The 13,418-nt window shown below is 32.0% G+C and overlaps 1 protein-coding gene across 2 annotated transcripts in view; it reads right to left on the reverse strand.

Annotated features, from left to right (window-relative positions):
* The window catches only part of LOC127715639 (kelch-like protein 5), a 90,996-nt gene extending 77,798 nt beyond the window's left edge, over positions 1-13,198 (reverse strand). Inside the window, exons 1-2 of one of the 2 annotated variants that reach the window (XM_052221755.1) lie at positions 13,126-13,198; positions 4,178-4,294 (exon numbers count right to left, since the gene is read on the reverse strand). The gene's annotated coding sequence lies outside the window, so the exon portion shown is untranslated. Of the gene's footprint in view, positions 1-4,177; positions 4,295-11,396; positions 11,502-13,125 lie in introns of those variants that run through there. The other variant, XM_052221754.1, reaches the window with a different exon arrangement.
* Between the last annotated feature and the right edge of the window lie 220 nt (positions 13,199-13,418).

A 13,418-nucleotide genomic window follows, 5' to 3' on the forward strand; every position in this document is an offset into this window, starting at 1 on the left:
TTGAATTTCCATACACCAAATATAGCTGAACTATTACAGCATTAGAAAAACAGACCAAAAACACAAAAATCTTAACTTTAACCACTTAACCATGAGGATGAGGTCAAAGTGAGATGACACCTGCCAGTTGGACATCTTCACCTTACAATCATTCCATACGCTAAATTTAGTTGACCTACTGCTTATAGTATCTGAGATATGGACTTGACCACGAAAACTTAACCTTGTTCACTGATCCATGAAATGAGGTCGAGGTCAAGTGAAAACTGTCTGACAGGCATGAGTACCATGCAAGGTATGCACATACCAAATATAGTTATCCTTTTAATCATAATAAGAGAGAAATCAACATTACAAAAAAATCTGAACTTTTTTTTCAAGTAGTCACTGAACCATGAAAATGAGGTCAAGGACAAAGGACATATGACAGACGGAAACTTCATAACATAAGGCATCTACCGGTATATACAATGTATGAAGCATCCAGGTCTTCTACCTTCTGAGATATTAAGTTTTTAAGTAGTTAGTTAATGCTGCCGCCGCCGGAATCACTATCCCTATGTCGAGCTTTCTGCAACAGAAGTCCCAGGCTCGACAAAAATCAGTTGTGTACTTAATTTCCCCTTCATTTGGATTTATTGTTTCCAATGGAAAAATAACGATTTGAAAAGAAATTAGTACATATATCCAGTATTAAGAATACTGGTACTGACTAAAATTTATCCCCTTTAATTCAAGCAACTAGCTTGGGCTGTCAAATACTGTAAATTCAGAATTTATTGCATGCATTTATTATTGAGATTTTTGGAGAAAGACAAAAATGCGAGATATTGCGATTATAGGAAAATCTGCATACAGTTATATGTATTGGATATCATAACGTGAGTTCTTATTATTGTGACATTCACCCAGTCGCATTATTCGCATTAATAAAAACCGCACAATAATTTCTGAATTTACAGTAGCTGGTTACTATCTTAAATGCAGTTGGTTAAAACAATATAACAATATCTTAGACAATATACAAAATTCTATGGAAAAATATTTGATGTTGATATTAGGTGTGTTTTAACATTTAGCATGTTTAAAATCACCTACTTCTTAGCTAATTGAATAAAACTTATCAAATCAAATCAAATCAAATCAAATATTTTATTGTCTTATAAACTTTACAGTTTGTGACCAACATGTATTAACACAATAAACATATATACATACATATAAAAAAAAAAAAAAAAACACAATAAAAACAGCATCAAAATTTATAAAAACAAACAAGTTGTTAAGAGTCCCCTGCCCTCAGTTCTAATGACTTTTTCAAGAAGGATCCTAACTTATTTGTTTGTAAAGGCGTTGATGGATTTAGTAAATAATGAATTTTTTCTTCTTCATTTAAATTATTAAAGTTATTATTTTCAGTACATATGTGTTCAAAAAAGGCATTTCTTAGTGTTTTATTATAATCACAATAGAGTAAAAAATGTTTCTCATCCTCTAGTATTTTACATTTATGACAAAGTCGTTCCTCTCTTGGGATTTTAAAATATCTCCCCTTTTCAATTAAGAGGGAGTGATCACTTAGTCTAAATTTAGTGATCAATCTCCTTATCTGAAAATTAGATATATTTAGATAAGATTCTAGTTTGCAATCCTTTTTAAGTTTTTTATATAGATAAAATTTACTTTTATCATCAATGTTTTCAAATTTAGTTTCAATTAAATCTTCATATCTATTTTTCATTTTTAACTTTATATCGTTTTATCACTGTCTAATCATGAATTGGAATGGTGTGCTTCATATACAATGTATTAGCTATTAAAATAGAAATAAATTTTTACAATTGGAATGTTGTTTCATGTTCAATGTAAGTATAACACTGTAACAAGTTCAACACAAGTAAAACATACATGTGTTATGTTGTAATGAAATGTAATGATATGGCCTTGACAAACATTGCTGAACTTTGTAAACGATGTAAAGTTTAAGTATTTGGCAATGAGAATAAGTCTAGCTGAGCTTGTGGTAATGTAAATACCTAACAATCTAGACAAAACATTTCTATACTGAATAATCTATCACATACATGTAACGAATTCCCCAACCTGTAGACTGTTAACAACATAGATGCCAACACTCACTTATTATTTATATCACTGACACTGAAATCAATTGTATACATGTACTTCTATTACTGTATTTAACAGTAAGGGTTAAAAATTGCTTTAAATAATGAAAGGTCCAGGACTCCAGGGCCATTTGAAATTTTAAGTGAAGGGTCCACCATAAGAAACTAATGGTCAGGTATCAAGCATCAGTATAAAGAATGGTAGTCCTTGACTTTTGTAATTCAAAAATGAAAAATCCTTTTCTAGAAAAGATCTTCTAGAAAAGACAAGTCCCTGACCTTGGACCCACACTAATTTGAACCCCTGAAATCCTGACAGAATCACAACTTTTATTTTGTTTCTTTGGTGGTCCTTTAAGACAGCAAGTTCTATTTTTAGATCCCTTTGGACAGATAATGTGTATTCACTAATACTAAAAGATACCAATATTTCATAGAGTTTGGGAAAACCATGAAACTTAATACTTGAGAGAATATCAATTTTAGTAACTTTGATCTAGTAGCAAATGATTAAACCACAAAATTACATACCCTGTATATAGCAAATTTTTCTATGGAAAACAAAGGAATCTTCAACATACATCTAACTGCATAGTTTTCTAGTAAAATGTACAGGCTAGCAAAGTTCCTTGTCAACCAAATGCAAATGCAGGTGGATGTATTTATTTGCTAATTTTATATTTGCCTTAACTTTATACAAGATGAACTGTGAGCTACAATTTATTGGTCAGTAAAAATGATACCCCCACTATAAGTATTTGTTAATAAGGAAGTTGATAATTGATTGATATGAAAACACATCACATGGTATACTTGTAAATAATATGCTCACATGAAGTTTGATACCAAATTTCAGGAAGTCCTGATTTAGGCCACCCTTAAAAAATTCTTTGTTTGATGTGGCTTACCTGAGCCTTGTAGGGTTGGATAGGTAGGTAGTGTTTTTTTGTTTGTTTTTTTTTTGCCAACAACATAAGTTACATGTTTTAGACAAAAAACTGGTGAGGTTTAAATAAACTTCCACATTTACAAGTTATCTCCATTAAAAAAAAAATTAAGGCATATGCCTAAGCAAAGACACTGTACAATTTTCAGGAATAAGTGCATTTTCATTTCCAATAATAAAAAAAAAATCATGGTTTTATGAATCAGGTCCAATAACTCTGGAATGGCAAACAAAATCTGCAAAATTATTCAATCATGAAAGGAAGCTTTTATGTAATTTGATGTAGAGTTGTGTAATAATACTGAACAAACATACAGAAATACAAGGTGAAAAATTAGACATGGTGGCCTGTTGCATCATATTGAAAGCTAAGCCTTCAGACAAACCCTGTAAAATGTTGAAGATCCAAAGAGCAGATATATTTAATGTATGTGCTGACTTGTTTATTTCATGATTATGTATCAAAACATACAGTGTACAATGTCTGTGCAAAGGACAAGGTTCACTTTTGGTCAAATATAGCCTTGAATTTCAACTTCATCATTCAATCATTTGAGAGTGCTTATAAATCCAGCTTCAGAGAACTGGGAAATTTTGCTGTCTTAGCAATTAAGGTAAAATCATGAATTTATTCCCTTGTCTAAATTTGATTGTGATAGAACAGAATCAGAAATCTAACAACCAGGTTTGGACCTAGAAATCTCAAAAGTTAAATCTTGCAAAAATATCAAACTTTACAATTGAAAATATAAAAAAAAATAAGGTTCCATATCCCTCCATCAAAGTTGAATTTAGAGGAATTTGGCTTTTTCTTTTTCAGTCCCTATAGATCATATAACTCCTTAAGAATACAAATATTTAGACTTCCTTGGCTTGTATGCCTGAATTTGAGAGTTCCTGATGAAGAAAGGACTGCAGACACAAACTATTTATAAAGTGTTATTTTCATCTACAGTTTTTATTTTTACACATGAACTGATGTATGTCTTTATGTATATCATAAGTAGATAATGAGCCATGACTGATTTGTTTATACAATATAACACTTGTCCTCTTATATCTCAAAGTCATGTCAATTAGAAGTAAATGAACAAATATCACTTACCTGACTTGAAATAAACACCTATTTTTGTTTGCCTTTATTCTTATTTTGTAACACAAATAAATATCTTTCTGTTTTTCTCATTTTTCATGCCATCAGTCTGACTACCTGCTCCATTACCTGAAAATAAATGCAATAATATGTAATAAAAAATTCTTTGATGTCAAAACAAATCATACAACAAAGCATAAACCATGTACACAACACCTGCGTGCATCCATCAATGGGAAACTGTATGAAATGCAGAATATACTAAAACAAGTGGTTCAGTTTAACTAAAACCAACTAATTCATAGTGTAACCAAGCATGAGTAGTACAAAAAATGCAGTGTTCACCTTATGTTAAAAATTTCATAAGTAAACAAGAGTTATCTCCCATATTTACAATTTTCCAAAGCCTTTTTTTTTAAGTATGGGATACCTCATCTTTATAACAATGACATCTTATACATAAAATGAAGAATCAAGAAATGAGGTTAACCTCTTTAAAAGTCATATAGTCATATATTTGCCTGCTAATATTATATAACTGTTATGCTTTTTCACTAATTTGCTTATGGCTCTGGTCTGGCTGTGGTTTAAGATCTTAGAATTTAGCTGATAATATTCATATTTATATATGATTATCAAAACTATTGTGTCAATTATCAAAATCATTACAATAAATTACTTTGCTCTTCATGGGCCCTTTAATTGGAATATCTTATGGTAAAATACATGCATATAACAGTAGTCCAGAAAAATAGTGCATAATATACATTTAAATAAGAATAGAAGTACTCCTATAATTTCAGATTAACACATGACATTTTCTTTTGTAACCATGAACTCCTTTAAAATGCTGAATACTTGACAATACTTGAATCGAATGAACTCCAATTGAGTAACACACATTGTTTCGAAAGGGTAAGCATAAACTGCTGTGCATGTACATCATCAAAATTCCAAATCAAGAAGTAAGAGTGGGTCAAAACTAGGAACAAAATTGGTAGAAATGTCATATTGACTTCAACTGACATGTTTGATCTACAGGCATGAAAGAGTAAAATATAGAGTTTACTACTAAACAAAGATTGATACAACATTATTTGAATATTTATCCTCTCCAGATAGTTAAATTTTCAAATTTAAAGCATAAGGTGTTCGAAGCAATTCTTATATTTAAATTTTAACTGTAAAGAGAGGAGATATATTGAATTGCACTGAATCTGTTTCTTTTTAGACTATTCAAAGACAAAGTTTAATGTTTTTTACTAGTGATCTGCAAAATCAAATATGATGTTCGTTTTTCTGTGATGCTCAAAAGTGACTTAGGAATAAAGCAGGAAAAATTATTGTCATCATTGAATTTTGACACATTAAAAACATTAATCAAGTGAACCACATATTGAAAATAAAAAAAATAGGTCAAAGTCTCAATTGGACAGGCTGAAATATTTGTGACTAAATTTTGCTGAAAAATGACTAAGTTCCAAAAACTAGAAAAATTCCCCAAACAATAAATAATGGTAGATGAAAAACTTAAACATATATACAATTTTCCTGTGAATTTCAGGTATCTGGGTAGAAAACTGTAGGAGTTGATTACACAAAACTTGGACCCTGTTTCATAAATTTTGCTAAAAAAATGACTTAGTTCCCAAATCTGGAAAAATGAGAAAATCTAAGCACCGTGAGAGCTGTGGGCAGTTACAGTAATAGAAAACCAAGGCAAAAGTAATGATGAAAATTGTGGAAGAGTTTGTTAAGTTATTTATCACAGCTTATGATAAAATGCTTCAGGGAACAGCTTGATATGACTGCAGAGGTTGAACCCTGAACAGTTGGGGCAAGTAATTTTGGACACTACATTCAAGCTTGAAGCAGCTCTGAATTTGGATTGTGATTAAATAATTGATACAGCATAGGTTTCTGACACAGAATGAATGTGGTCAAAGAACTGAAAATTTTTAAATTGGTCTTTTACCTATTATGGTCCAATATCGAAAATTTAAATACACTGTTAGATTCAGCATGTCCAAGTACACCAAGAATTAATTTTCATTGAAATTAAACAAAGTTTTATTTATACCCTTTTGACAATGATTTGCACCATCTTGAAAACGGGGCTCAAATTCGAAAAAATCTGTATATATCGTTAGAATCAGTATTTCATTAAAGTTAAACACCAAGATTTCAACTTTGAAAGTTTAATTTTGGACCCTTTGGACCTCAATATGGACAGAGGCCCAAAATAGAAAACTTAAAAGTACGGTTAGAATTAGCATATCAAAGAACACCAAGAATTCAATTTTTGTTGAGATAAAACAAAGTTTAATTTTGGACCCTTGGGACCTCAATGTGGAACAATTTGAAAATGGGACCCAAAACTAAAAATCTAAATACACGGTTAAATTCAGCATTATCAAAATTTTTTGCTTAAATCTTTCATCAATGATTATTATTGCTTTTCAATATATACTGAGTGCCAATGAAAACACAACACTTGTAAGTTTCAAATATTTTAAAATATATAAATATTTTTTTTAAAATGATTACCTATATATCGGTTTGAAATTGAATCGTCAGACTTCTTTCGACAACTTTACGCTTGAATGATTTTAGAAAAAAAAGTAACGTGCTTGGTTACAGAAAAAGGGGGTGAGTCGAGTGCACCGCTATTTTTCCCACGAGTGATTTTTTCATTGTGTGTTTTGGAAAGCCTCGCTTAAGAATTTAACTTTCCCATCCTTTTTTGTAAGCCACTGCAATAAACTAAGGCGTAGATGCCAAGACTTATCCAAAGATTCAACCAAACTGGGTCTTTGAATGATAGACCACGTCCCGGAAGACAGAGAGCAACTACTGCCCAACAGGACCGACACATTCGTCTTCAGCATCTGCGAGATCGGTTCCGTACGGCTGTCCAAACAGCACGGGAGACTGTCGGCGTCCATAGGAGACAAATTGGAGCAAACACGGTAAGACGCCGTTTGCGCAGCAGTGGATTAAGGGCACGGAGGCCTTTCTGTGGTAACATGCTGACAGCAGTACGACGCCAAAATCGCTTTACATGGACACAACAGCGTCAGAGATGGTCACACAGGCAATGGACAACTGTCTTATGGACGGACGAATCAAGATTCCATCTTCGCTGTAGTGATGGACGAACTCGTGTGTGGAGACGAAGAGGAGAACACTATGCAGATTCATGTATCCAAGAGACAGATCGTTGGGGTGGTGGTAGTGTCATGGTATGGGGAGGAATATCATAAAACTCCGCTCATCACTACCAATGGCAATTTAAACGCTCAACGCTACATTGATGAAGTTTTACGGCCGACCGTTATACCGTTTATGGCTAGGCATCAAGATGTTATTCTTTTTCAGCAAGATAACGCTCGTGCACACTCCGCACGACTCACAACTGCGTTTATCAACAACAACCATGTTCAGACATTACCAGGGCCAGCCTTTTCGCCAGATTTGAGTCCAATTGAACACTTATGGGATCAAATTGGACAAGCCGTAAGACGACGACAGCCACCACCAGTTACGCTGCGCCAACTCGAAATTGCATTGCGGGAAGAATGGACAAACATTCCACAACACCGTATCCGACGTCTGGTCAGGTCAATGCCACGTCATTGTAGAGCTTGCGTTGCAGCACGCGGTGGACACATTCGTTATTGAGACTGTGAGTTAGTGAACTGTAGCGTTGTGATGCTTAACCGTATTGCATTCGAATCGTGGCAATTGAACATTTTTGTTTAACTTTTATCTTTAGATAAACCCTTTAACTGTCATTAACAATTACTATATTGAAAATATTATTTTGTATAAAAATGTTATTTCTAAAAAACTTAGTGTTGCGTTTTCATTGGCACTCAGTATATATTAATGAGTGGCTTAAAAATGCCATTTAAATGTTCTATGTATCTGTCATATTTTCTTCAAAAGCAAAAAAATGCATTTTACCCCTATGTTCCATTTTAGCCATAGTGCCTATGTTTCTTCAAGGAAATAAAATACAAAATTTATACTAGATACTCTGAAACTCATTCAGCCCAAGTTTGGCTGAAATTGATTCAGCAGTTTCAAGGAGAAGATCTTTTTAAAGTAAGCAAACTAGATGAACAAATTGTGAAAAATTTTGTTTAAAGGGCAATAACTCCTTAAGGGGTCAATTGACAATTTTGGTCACAGAAACTTATTTGTAGATCTTACTTTGATGAACATTTTTGCTGTTTACAGTTTATCTTTATCTATAATAATATTCAAGATAATAACCGAAAACTGCAAAATTTCCTTAAATCATCAATTTAGTGGCAGCAACCCAACAATGGGTTGTTAGATTCATCTGAAAATTTCAGGGCTGATAGAACTTGACCTAATGAACATTTTTACCTCATGTCAGATTTGCTCTTAATGCTTTAGTTTTTGAGATATAAGCTAAAAACTGCATTTTACCACTATGTTCTATTTTTAGCCATGGTGGCCATGTTTTTTGACGAAACAGATAATAAAACATAAACTTTATTCTAGATACCCTAAGGATCATTCAGCTAAAGTTTGGTTGGAATTGGTTCATTAGTTTCAGAGGAGAAGATGTTTGAAATAGTTTACAACGGACGGACGACAAATGACACCAAGTGATGGCAAAAGCTCACATTTCCTTTGGAAAGGTGAGCTAAAAAAGCATATGCATCTATCATGGGAATTTATGAAAAGGTGGTTTAGTGTGTTTAATGGGAAGCTTCAGTCTTTGGATGCAATTTTTACACAAAATATTATATTGAAGGCTAATATTATGTTCATGATTATGAACCTTGCTTTGTTCATGACCAAAATGCTGAATAAATGTTTTAATGTGCTAGTTTACAAGCTTACAACTTATAGACTCATCATACCTACCTTATCAGGTAACTCAATTACAACCAAGGTGTTTGTTAAATTTCACCATGAATTTTTAACTACACAGATAAGATTTAACAAGTCCAGTAAAATTTTATCGATATACGATTTTTGACTGAAAATTTTAGCACCATGGGCGAGAAATATAGGACAGCACTAAGACTGATAGGTATAAGGACCACTCTCCAATATTATATTGGCCTTTGGAGAACACTGAGTTTGGTCGACGTAAGTTCTACAGTACAAAAGTTATGCTTTTCTTCCTTTCTATGAAAAAAACCTAATAAAGTCCACTAACACTGTTGTCTGAAGATGTGGAACTATAGCCAAATAGGATAACTTTCTTTTAAACTTTGACCAAGACGAATTTTGAAGAAGTAAAAATCACTTCTCAAAAAGTTTTGAGGAGTAACTATTCTTTCTTGGCAGCAGTAGAGTGGATTTCAGTTACTTACATAGCCATTTTTTAGATAGCGAAAACGATATGCAGTTGATATGCGAAATCTGAAATTACGAGGTCAACCTCCGAAACCCCCGAAAAAGGATGGAGAGCTATGCTCGATATGTCACAGTATTAAATCAAAGAAATATATGTATCTTGTTAAATTCAATAAAATATATTTGTCTCATATAATATTGTTTTAATTCTTTTAATATAGATTATAAACAATGGTCAGTCTGTTTTTTATGTGTTGTTTACTGGCGCTTCCTATTGTCTCCATGACAAATGAAATTATAAAAATAGAATGTTATCGATCTATAAATAAATTTTTCAATGAATCGTATGTAAAATATGTTTATAGCTGTTGCAAAGTAGTAAAGGGGCCCTTAGCTTTATAGGTTTTTGTTTGATGCGAGTGTATGTATAAAAGTAAAAATAACACGATACGGTGTAAAAAATGGAACAACAAAACAATGCATACACTGTAAACTCTGACCTTTTGTCAAGTGATCAAAATTTTGACCTAAAAAGCCATTAAATCGTTTGTCGTCTAACTACAACAACTTCATTTGACAGGGCCAGTTATATAATAAAACGGAATAATATAATAGAAAGGAATGAAAGCATTATTAGTGATCAATGCATGACTGCCAAAAGTCTGCCACATGACTGCTACGTTTAAACGAAACTGTAATAGGTATGATTCATGTAAACAAAGTTGCACAGAGAAACGTTCGTAATAAATTCTTGAAATCTACTTTTTGTTTACAGTTTAAAATTACCGCCAAACGATATTCATGCACAATTTGTCATATGGCAAATGTAAACGACTTGTACATAGAAATTTTTAGCGATGAAATATTTCATACAATAGTTCTTTAACATCGTTATCAAAAGCGCAGAATATAAAAAAAAACAATGTTAGGCTTTCCATTGAGCACTCTTTCCAATGTGCAAAGTCATTGATTTTGGGTTGTTCGACGATCATTTAAGGTTATATTGGACTTATTTATTGTATTCTAGAACTAAAAGCATAAAAAAACTGTCCAATTAGTTATACATAACCTACCAGCCTGCTAGATAAGGGCAATGGCACATATTTTAGTATTCCAGAGGGAAAAAGCAAATCTAGAGTGCTGGCATAAAAGTGCTTATTTGCTAAGGTGCAACATTTAGGGGTAGTTGCCTAAAGATGGATATTGGAAGTAATTGGATGAATATTTTCATACTGTTTCAGTTTTCTTATATTCATTATAGAATAAAGAGACAAAATGAATAAATATACATTAACAAGTGGTAAGAAAATTCGAAAATTCAGAATTTCATGTCATTTTAAGGGCTTTTCCCCTCTCAATTTTGTGACAGGATATTACAGTGAAGAATGTATAAGAGCAAAATGCAGTCATATGACTGCTCACATCAGTCAAATGAATCATTTTTTGAAAAATAAATGTGTAAAAATAATTTGAATACTAAAAATTGTCTTTTTCGTTGATTTTTTTTGCCCCAAAAATCTAGAAAAAAAATTGTTGGACGTAACAGTGTCTGTCCAAATCTTGCTGTAGTATTTGAAGTGACCTATAGAAGCAAATAATTATAATAAATGCTTCTCAATATAATATTTGACCAACTTTTGTTCTAAAAAGGAAATGAACATATGCACAGAGAAGAAAATCATTGCCATCCGAATCAAAACACATAAAAATGAAAATCTTGCTTCATGTCTGTCTCATGAAACGGACAACATTTTAATAGGTAAAAATGAATTTTTGGGAGTATGCCAAGTCTAAAGTCATTGCAATGACAGTTATGATGATGTACTCAGTTTAATATTCACATTGCATTCCATGATATGCTATGCTAATTAGCTGTAAAATGAAGGCTTACATGGAAAAGAAAGTGTGTCTGTCCTTATAAAATCTTTGGTTCGTCCAACATAAGTTTGTGTCTGTCTAAGAATATTTCTGTTCGTCCCAACACCAGTGCGAGTCTGTCATTTGTTGGTCTAATTCTAACAGTGTTTCACTTGTACAAGACAATTTTGTACATCAGAATAGTTACATGTATGTGTTTTATTGTAACACTGGTTGTTTCATAAAGCAAAGTCCTCTATTTATTGCAGGAAGTCTGTCCTGATTCATCACAACACCACTTTCAAAATATAAATTTTTTGTCAGTTGTCTCTACAGACTTGTGTATTTAATTATGCACTAATCTCCACTGAAATGTAAAGAGATTGTTTTTTTTAATCCACAATTGAATTTATTTCCATTTATAACAATAAATTCAATTGAATATATATGTCTTCATGTTTGTCCAACACTATTCAATTTGCTGTCTGTCCACCGTTAGTCCAACACTAATCAAAAAGCTTATTTTTTTTCATTGCTTTTAGTTATGAGTATATATCAATAAGAGAATGATGTGGCACACATAAGAGAAGTTATCTCAAGAATAAATACACCATAACTTTAAAAATACAGAAGAGCATACATATCAAGCACAGGGATACTTTCTAATTTCTTTTAAGGTACAATTCAACAAAGATTGTTCTGTTTACTTTTACTTTAGGGGTCCAAACCCAAAGAGTTATAGTAACCTTTCACCATAACTGTAAACCTACAAACCCTAACCTAATCCTAACCATAAATAAACACTTACTCTAACATTTTGAATTAAGATTATCAAGTTGAATATAGATACTAGTAAAAATAATTTTATAAGGAATGCATAATGTAATTTTATTATTTAATTGTGCATTCATAATTTATATGGTTGATGGATCTGATTCTGATTAATGCTACATGTAATATACTAAATATACATGTACACTGTGATGTTTATTGTTGTAATTATCAATTATGTCAATCAATTGTAACTGATTTCTATGCCCTTTATATATTCTATTCTTTTCTAATTCAACCTTAACTAAACTATGGTAAGAGCTTGAAGTAGGAAAATATATGTCGCTAGCCATAAGGTTGCCTATAATTGCTTACATCCACTTCATTTGAACTTTGGTCGATACATGTAGTTGTTTCATCAGCAATCATACCACATCTTCTTATTTTTACATTGATAAATGAGGGTAGGAATGCCCTTTACTGTCAGTCGTCAATTGGTCATTTCCGGCTACTGTTAGCATCAAATTGGTTAAAATTTTATTGTGATTCATCAAACATTGTCAAAGTATCCTTTAATATCATGATTCATCAGAGTTCTCAAATAATTAACCGTTACTGTTATTTTTGGAAATAATTTATCATGAGTTGTCAAAATCAGTCGATTTTTTTATGGTCGTACATTTTATTGTAATGCACCAAAAATTACCGTTAATGTCATTTGGCAAGATTTTTTACCATTATTCGTCATGAAGGTAACCCCATTAAGACCCTCATAAATTGTGAAATAAAAAATGACAGTCTACATAAACCGACCAAACTGAATAAGGGTGTTTCTTCTAAGTATTTGCATAACTTAATATAGAGTTTTTCCTACTCCAAGTCTTTAAATACATATATTAATACAGGGGCGGATTCAGGTGCGGGTGTGGCTATTGGAAATAGATACTTCGTTCTCTTTCACAGGTTATACCTGCCTGATATAGTTAAAATACCCCATGTGAAAAGAAAAGGCACAAGAAACCCAACTAGTCCTTTGTCTTTCTGCCTTTCGTCTGCTTATGAAGACTGAAAATCCTTTTTCAGTTGAAACGAAGAAACTTGAGAATGAAACAGGGATCCAGAGCAAATTTCTTTTGTAACGTGCTGATAAATTTGTATCATATTATGATTTAAATCATTAATTTAATCTAAAATTTTATAGTTTCTACACGAAAAACATTAAATTATTTATGTTTGCATTATTTTTTTCAAAGGATCTTAATTTTTACATACTCTGTTTAAAAAA

The sequence above is a fragment of the Mytilus californianus genome, unplaced genomic scaffold, assembly GCF_021869535.1.
Source record: "Mytilus californianus isolate M0D057914Y unplaced genomic scaffold, xbMytCali1.0.p SCAF_9, whole genome shotgun sequence".
NCBI classification, from domain to species: Eukaryota; Metazoa; Mollusca; class Bivalvia; order Mytilida; family Mytilidae; genus Mytilus; species Mytilus californianus.